The sequence below is a fragment of the Chenopodium album genome, chromosome 19 (assembly GCF_948465745.1).
Source record: "Chenopodium album chromosome 19, dcCheAlbu1.1, whole genome shotgun sequence".
Lineage (NCBI taxonomy): Eukaryota > Viridiplantae > Streptophyta > Magnoliopsida > Caryophyllales > Amaranthaceae > Chenopodium > Chenopodium album.
In genome coordinates this window covers 36,458,187-36,467,021 of record NC_137852.1, presented here as the reverse complement: position 1 = coordinate 36,467,021, position 8,835 = coordinate 36,458,187, and the positions used below count along the sequence as shown (strand labels likewise).

The 8,835-nt window shown below is 37.2% G+C and overlaps 1 pseudogene; it reads left to right on the top strand.

Annotated features, from left to right (window-relative positions):
- The first annotated feature begins 385 nt into the window (after positions 1 to 385).
- Positions 386 to 6,629, top strand: LOC145594295 (chalcone synthase 3 pseudogene; annotated as a pseudogene).
- The last annotated feature ends 2,206 nt before the right edge of the window (positions 6,630 to 8,835 follow it).

Here is an 8,835-nt window from a genome sequence, read left to right as displayed (position 1 = left end):
GCAACAAAATAGCCAAAATGATAAGTAAATATCACGTCGCATTATGTATTATTAATGCATTATTTCCATTTAGTGTAAGATATACAAAACAAATACCATTTTTATTTTCGTCCGACACAAAATCACAAAAAAAATTTATTTGGAGGACATAAAATCACATTAATCACGTGAATAGAAACAAAACCTTCATAAATCCATTTAACATGAATCTTGCCTAGCATTGTATACTATATAAAAATTCAATAAAATAATTAGCTTAGGTGTATATATAACTATATAAGTATGCTTCAGTCAAGGAACATATACAAACAGTAAAGCTAAGGTAAAACACATATACATTCCTTAAAGCCCTTTCACAATCAACGTAACCCTATTCCACCTAAAAATGGCATCCTTCCATGAAACTCAAGTGTCCCAAAGAGTTAATGCTCTGGGTGCCCATCCTGCCACGATCCTTGCCATTGACACCGCTAACCCTCTAAATGTAATGTATCAATCTGATTATCCAGATTACTACTTCCGTTCTACAAAGAGCGAGCATTTGACTGATCTTAAGGCCAAGTTCAAGCGCATATGTATGACTTTTTTTCTTTTATTATTATTATTATTTAATTATTAATATTAATATTAATATTAATATTAATATTAATATTAATATTATTATTATTATTATTATTAATAAAAACCTACAAAGTCAATCAATTTACAAGAAATTAATGAGGAGCTGAGGCACAATCTGGGCCCCTACTCTTCTAGCTATAGCGAACCCGTTATGCTCAAGATGTGAGCAACTGCACGAGCACTTATTATTATTATTATTATTATTATTATTATTATTATTATTATTATTATTATTATTATTATTATTATTATTACTACTATTACTACTACTATTATTATTACTATTATTATTATTATTAATTTCTTCTTTTCTTAGACAAACATATCATTTACATGTTTTACACATTGCATTGATCGTGTCAAGTTATTTAGGGGAAATTCAAGTTTTTTCTGAGATAAATATGTGAATATATCTCCTCTCACAACCTAATCATTTTCTTTAATTTTTTAAATGATAAAAGTAAAATATTAAAATGGCACATAAATCAATACAAAAAGTTGTGAGAGGAGATAAACTGGAATATTAATATTTGAGATTAACTAGGGCTCTCTCATTTTTTTTTACTACCTCTAATAACTTTTACTTGTAACAAAGGAGTATTATTTGTAAGATATAGAATATTCCTTTGTTACAACTAAAAATTAACAAAGGCAGTATTATACTTTAGGGATATTTTAGTCATGTGAAATCTTGCTTACATTTAGTTATACTATGATGTTGGGTTAATTAGTTTTAAACTCACCTTGCTAATTTTTTTTTTTTTTTTAAAAAAAAAAAAAAAAAAAAAAAACCCTTCTACTATTACTTAGGTAAATTTTTATTAATTCCTTCGTGTTTTAATAAGTATTCTAGTATACTTATCAAATGCAACCGTGTTTTTAATAAGTGTTATATTTTCTTTTTTGGCAAAAAACTACATTTTAATATTCTATCTTACTCCTTTCATGGTCCCCACCCAACCCAATACGTGTACTATTTTTTTTAATTATTATTATTATTATTGTTATTTTTCTCTCATATTCATTATTTTTCAATATGAATACAATTTTTTAATACTCCAACTACCCCATTTACCTCTTGTTTTATTTAAGTTACTACTCCGTAGTAATTAAATTGTCTACAACTATGTGCCGGTCAAAATATATTACTTATTAATACATGGAGAGAGTATTATTTCTTGTACGCAGCCTTAATTACAAGTTCGTAAACTATTTAAAGAGTACACTGCCCTGATCTTAAATTGCAACTTATGCAGGTGAAAAATCAATGATCAGGAAACGTCATTTGTCCATAACTGAAGAGATCTTGAAAGAAAATCCACATTTAGGTAACAATAATGCTTCTTCCCTCAAAACTCGTCAAGCTATATTAGCTAAAGAAGTTCCTAAACTTGGTAAAGAGGCAGCTGAGAAGGCCTTAAAAGAATGGGGGCAACCCAAGTCCATGATCACCCATCTTATCTTTGGTACTAACTCGGATGTTGATCTACCCGGGGCTGATCTCCGGCTTGTCAAGCTTCTCGATCTCTAGCCTTCGGTAAAGCGATTTATACTTCGCCAAGGCGGGTGTCAGGGAGGTGGTACAGTCCTTCGTATAGCTAAGGATATTGCTGAGAACAACCATGGTGCACGTGTATTGGTAGTTTGCTCAGAGAGTACAACCATTTGTTTTCATGCCCCGAGTGAAACTCATTTAGTACCACTTGCCATATTTGGAGATGGCGTCGGGGCAATGATCATCGGTGCTAACCCTGATGAGCCTACTGAGCGACCCATCTTTCAGCTTGTTTCGACAGGGCAGACTACATTGCCTGATTCTGAAGATGCTATTCAGGCCCGCCTCAGCGAGGTGGGGATGATCGTTCAACTAAGTCCGATGTCCCCAAAATTATAGCTAGAAACATCGAAGTTTCCTTAATCGAATGCTTTGAACAATTTGGGGTCAATGATTGGAATTCCATTTTTTGGGTCGCTCACCCTGGAGGACCAGCTATCTTAGACCAGGTTGAAGCCGAACTCAAACTCGAGACGAGCAAACTGGATACTAGTAGGCACATACTAAGAGAGTTTGGGAATATGTGGGGTGCAAGTGTAATGTTTATAATGGATGAGCTGAGGAAGAAGTCATTGAAAGAGGGCAAAGCAACTACTGGGGAAGGTTCTGATTGGGGTGTTCTTGTTGCGTTTTGTTAAAGTGGAGAGAATATTGGAGAAAACAGCTTAGCCTTCTGTATTCTATTAATCACAAATATATACCAAAATACAATAGAATACCTAACTTGCCTAAAACTCCTAAACAAGATAAACTTTCCAAATATACAATATTAACAAATATGATAAACCAAACTCTAATACTCCCCCTCAAGTTGGAGCATGTAAATCACGAATGCCCAACTTGCGTAAGAGAAAACCAAACTGTTGCCGTCCAAGAGCCTTGGTGAGAATATCTGCCAACTGATTACCTGTCGAAACATACGAGGTAGAAATATTACCGTTGATCAACTCATCATGAACAAAATGACAGTCTACTTCTATATGTTTCGTACGTTCATGAAACACTGGATTCTTAGCGATATGCAAAGCCGACTGATTATCACAAAACAACTGCATAGGCTTTGAATGCTTAATACCAAGAACAAACAAAAACATTTTTAACCATTTCAACTCACGAGAAGTAAAAGCCATAGACCTGTATTCTGCTTCAGAAGAGGATGTGGCCACAGTAGGCTGTTTCTTAGTCTTCCAAGAAACAGGGGAGCGACCTAGGAAAACAAAATAACCTGACAAAGAACGCCGACTCAAGGGGCATGCCGTCCAATCACTATCACAAAAAGCCGTCAATTGCAAATCCTTCGTAGGTCGCAACAAAATACCTTGTCCCGGACTACCCTTAAGATAGCGCAAGACACGAATGGCTGCATCCCAATGAGAAACCTGAGGAACACTCAAAAACTGTGCCAAAACATGCACTGAATAACTCAACTCCGGTCGAGTGACCGACAAGTAAACCAAACGACCAACCAAACGACGATACTGCTCCGGATTAGCATACGGCTCACCGGAGGCAAGTGCAAGACGATGATTCTGCTCCATCGGAGTATCAATGGGTTTACAACCCAACATTCCTGCCTCAGTCAAAATATCAAGAGCATACTTTCGTTGTGAAAGAAAGATGCCCTCGGGACTCCGAGCAACCTCAGTGCCTAAGAAATACTTAAGCAAACCCAAATCCTTCATATAGAAGCATTTGCTCAAATAGGCTTTAAAACGAACGATGGCATCATGAGAGTTGCCTGCAATTATCAAATCATCGACATAAATAAGAACATGCAAAGAGACATTGCCCTGTACATAGCTAAACAGAGAGTAATCAGCATATGAGTTTTTAAACCCAAAACCTCGCAGAGCACTGGACAGTTTTGCAAACCACTGTCTCGGGGCTTGTTTCAAGCCGTATAAGGATTTGTCCAACCTGCAAACTTTGCCAGGTGTCGAAGTACCGTACCCTGGAGGTAATTGCATATATACTTCCTCTTCCAAATCACCATGAAGAAAGGCATTATGAACATCCATCTGATGCAACTCCCAATTCAAAGAAACTGCAACAGATAACAAAACACGTACCGTAGTCATCTTTGCAATTGGAGCGAACGTCTCATTATAATCAACACCTTCAACTTGACGGTTGCCACGAACAACCAAACGAGCCTTGAGACGTTCCACCTTTGACTTGTCAGTGTACTTGATTTTGTACACCCAACCACAACCAATGGCCCTCTTGCCTGGAGGAAGATCCACAATGGTCCATGTGCCATTGCGTTCTAGGGCATCAATTTCATCTTGCATAGCCTTACGCCAACCGACGTCTTTAACCGCCTCTTTGAATGAAGACGGTTCCTTTCCCTTAGTAATTGTCGCCAAAAAACACCTGTGTCTGTTAGAAAAACGATTATATTCAACATGACAAGCTATAGGGAAAGGTTTACCTGAGGAATGTGATTGAGGAGGGTCGATAGTTGATGTAGATGGGTCTATATTTTCAGTGACGATGGTGTGAGTAACATAATTCCGATGCCACGAGGGAGGACGTTTCTCACGATGACCTTTACCCAAATTTTCCGACGAACTCCCCCTCAAATAATCCGGGTTAATAAAAACATTTTTATCCATTATTTCACGCTCAACAACCACTCCGGAGCGAGAAATACCACAAGAATCTTCACCGGAAAAATTGCCGGAGCTTGAACCACCGCCGACAAGTTGTCCGGAGCTCACCGGCACCACCACCTCCCTGGCAGCCACCTGCCGTGGCTGGGCAGCAGCCTGCTGGTGCGTGCAGGGCTGCTGCAGGGGGTCAGGCAGCCTCCCACGCTGCTGGGCAGGCTGGTCCACAGCCTGGCTGCGGTTGGGAGTGTTTCCCCGCGGCTAGGCTGCGGACTCCACTGTTTTGGGGGGCTGCGAGCTCTGCTGGGCAGCGTGCTCCGCAGGCTCATTAAAACCAATCTCAATCCGTTCGGGATTTCGACCGGAAGCCGTACTTGTTGCATTAAAACCAACAGTCGCAGAAGAAGAAGAGGTCTCATGTGCCTCAGACACAGATTGTTTACGCTCATCGGCAATAACCTTAGCATAAGCAGCATTCATACTAGGCAAAGGATCACTCATCAACAAAGTAGACACCACAGAACCAAACTTCTTAGGGTCCAAACCAAGACAAAACTGATGCAATAACTCATTCTCATGTAACTTAGCATATTCTTTCGCAGCGGAACAAGTACAAGAAGGCAATTTCACATAACTAGACAATAAATTTTGCAATTTATTCAATTCACCATAACAAACTGCTACAGAACGACCTCGTTGCTTACAATCAGCAATATCATGTTTCAATTCAAAAATACGAGGACCGTTACCAAGAGAATAACGATCACGCAAATCATCCCATAAAGTTTTAGCATCATCAGGAATAATAACAGTAGAACGAATAGAAACATCAAGAGTATTATAAATCCAAGCAACAACAGTAGAATTAACAATACCCCACTGACGATAATCTGGATGCTTAGAATCAGGTTGAGCAATCGAACCATCAACAAACCCGAGCTTGCTCTTGGACCGAAGGTTGTTGCGGATTGACCTCGACCACTCTTCATAGTTGTCGACGGTAAGCAACACGGGGCAAATTACCAGTTGAGAGCCTTCACTCGAATGAAGATAATAATCGGTGAAGGGCTCATACTTAGGTGGAGGAGAAGGAGGCGTATTATTATCATCACCTGACATTATGCAAGCAAAGAAACACGCACCAAAAAAAAATAAAATATAAGCGGTAGCACTACACGCACCACACCACTAACACCACGTTGCCTAGCACCACACACGCAGCACCACACGCACACTCCACACACCCACGGCGCACAACAGCACCACACTTCACGCAGCACACACAAAGGCGCACCACACACCAAAACGAGCACCACAAACAGCAGCACCCACACCCCGAAACTGCAGCACACAAACTGAACCAAACTGCAGCAAAACAGAACCAAATTGCAGCACACAAAGATGCGCACCACAACAAACTCGAACCAGAAAAAACATATTAGGGTTTGTGAGCCCTAATTTCGAGCAAATCAACAGATTTTGCACGTAAAAGAAACCGAAAAAAAAATAAGATTGAAGCCTAATATTCTCAAACAAACAACGAATTTGCGGAATTAAATAAGAACTAACCAAGATCGATGGAAAAATCTCTAGAAATTAGAGAGGCCTGATACCATGTTAAAGTGGAGAGAATATTGGAGAAAACGGCTTAGCCTTCTGTATTCTATTAATCACAAATATATACCAAAATACAATAGAATACCTAACTTGCCTAAAACTCCTAAACAAGATAAACTTTCCAAATATACAATATTAACAAATATGATAAACCAAACTCTAATACGTTTGGTCCTGGCATTACTGTTGAAACTATCGCTCTTCGTAGTGTTCCGATAACTTATTAGCTACAATGAGAGTGAGGAATAGCTCAACCGATTAGAGCTAACCTGGCCTCCTAATACCAGGAGATCTTAGGATTGATTCTAATCACCTTCCCTTATGGCTCTTTGATTACCAAAAAAAAAAAAAAAAGCTACGACGATATTAATAAGGATGTTTTCGAATTCTAAATATTTGAAAAAAATATTATTGCGATTTAATTTTCATACGTTTTATGATGATATTTTAAGATGAATTTTAAATTATGTAAGAATATTAAGGATTTGTCCGTGTGCTATAATAAATAATAAATCTAAGTCTTTTATTTTGTCTTTTATAATTGTATGTTTGGGTGTAAAAGTAGGCTATCTAGGAAAAATATAGTATTTATGCTTTGATGATTATAAATTCACAAAAGTTAAAAAAAAGTCGGTTTACAATAAGTTATTAAATGGTGGTGGTTGTGGCCTAATATTGAATGGAGCGTGCAAAAGTAACTCTCTTCTTTTTTTTCTCTCTCCTCTTGCTTTATTTTCTTTATTTCTGTTTTTTCTCTCTCCCCTGCTCTTCATTATCCCTCTTTGGCTCTTTCTATCCCCTTTGTTCTTCAATTTCACTCTCGTTTCTCTTTCCTCTTTATTTCTCACCCACTTTCTCTCAGTTCTGCTCCCAAATTCTCTCTCTTCTGCTCTCTAATTCTCTCTCTTCTCCCATATTTTATAAAGATTACAGCTCCTAATGACCTTATGGTCAATTACATTGCACGGCTAATTAGCAAGATAAAAGAAGCATCCACTATCAATTTTAACACCTATGATGTGTTGAAACACGATGTTCTTGAAGCTCTCTCCTCCGATTTCCCTTCCCTTTACACTGCAAATATGTTTTTTAAATTGCTTTACGGTATATCAGTATAATTATGTGATTTTGCTATTGTTGAACTTTGATTTCAATTTTTAATTGCGTTTATTTCGTCATTTTTAGTACATTTTTACTTGTAAATTGTGGAATGGAGAAGACTAGTAATCTAGCTTCTAGGAATGGCAACGGATCGGATTCGGGTCGGATTTGGCTAAATCCGAATCCGATCCATTTAGTAAACGGACCCTGGATTCGGATCCGAATCCGAGTCCGAATTCGAAAAGTCCGAGTCCGAATCCGATCCGACTCGTAATTTTCGGATCCGAATCCGGTCCGTTTATACGGACCTCCGAAATGATCCGATTAATTTTTTTATTTTGTAATGTCATATACCTATAATTGCTTGTATTGTCATAACAAGGTAAGTATAATTATAACATGTTTAAATAATGTACTAAGTTACATAACAAAATTTTGCAACAAACAAGCAAACAATTGTCTCAAGTTATAAAGCATATGCTCATAGTATCGGATTCGGACTCGGATCGGACTCCGTCAGATTTTGCGTAGGGTCCAAGTCCGATCCGCCTCCTATTCGGATTCGGATCTATTTTATCGAATTCGGATTCGGACTAATTTTAAACGGATTCGAATCGGATTTTTTTCTTCGGATCGGATCGGATTCGAATCGAACTCGGATTAAATTGCCATCCCTACTAGCTTCAAATAAATGATGGAGATCTATTGTGTATTAAGTTTTGTGAAAATAAAAGGGTGTGTGAAAAGAAAAGGGTCACTTGTGTTAAAAAAAAAAAAAAAAAAAAAAAAGGTCACTTTTTTTTTAATAAAAAAGGTTACTTTTGTGAAACTATGGGTCACTTTTGTAAAAAAAAAAAGTCACTTTTGTAATAAAAAAGGGTCACTTTGTGAAAAAATAGATCACTTAAATAAAAAAAAAAAAAAAGTTATTGTAAACCGGGGGCATGCAAAAATTATTGTTATAAATTAAAGATGATTATGCGTGTTTGTTAATTTATTATTCATGGAAAGAACAAATTATGCTTAAGGTAAGACGCAAGGAATTCTACCAATGAAAAATCATATATATATATAAGGAACATGATGATGAGATATTGGTTGATAAGCTTGATGATGGCTAAGGAAAACATGAAGGTAGCTATATATGAAAATAGGTGTTTGCATAATTTAATTTCATAAGGTCAGTATGCTAATTAAGCTTGCTTGATGATGGGCTAAGTTAACATATCAACTATGTAAAAAAGTATTTACATGATTTAACTTTATGAGGTCAGTATTCTATGTATGCATATATAACCCGTTATTGTGTTTACTGTCTTGTATAATCTAGTT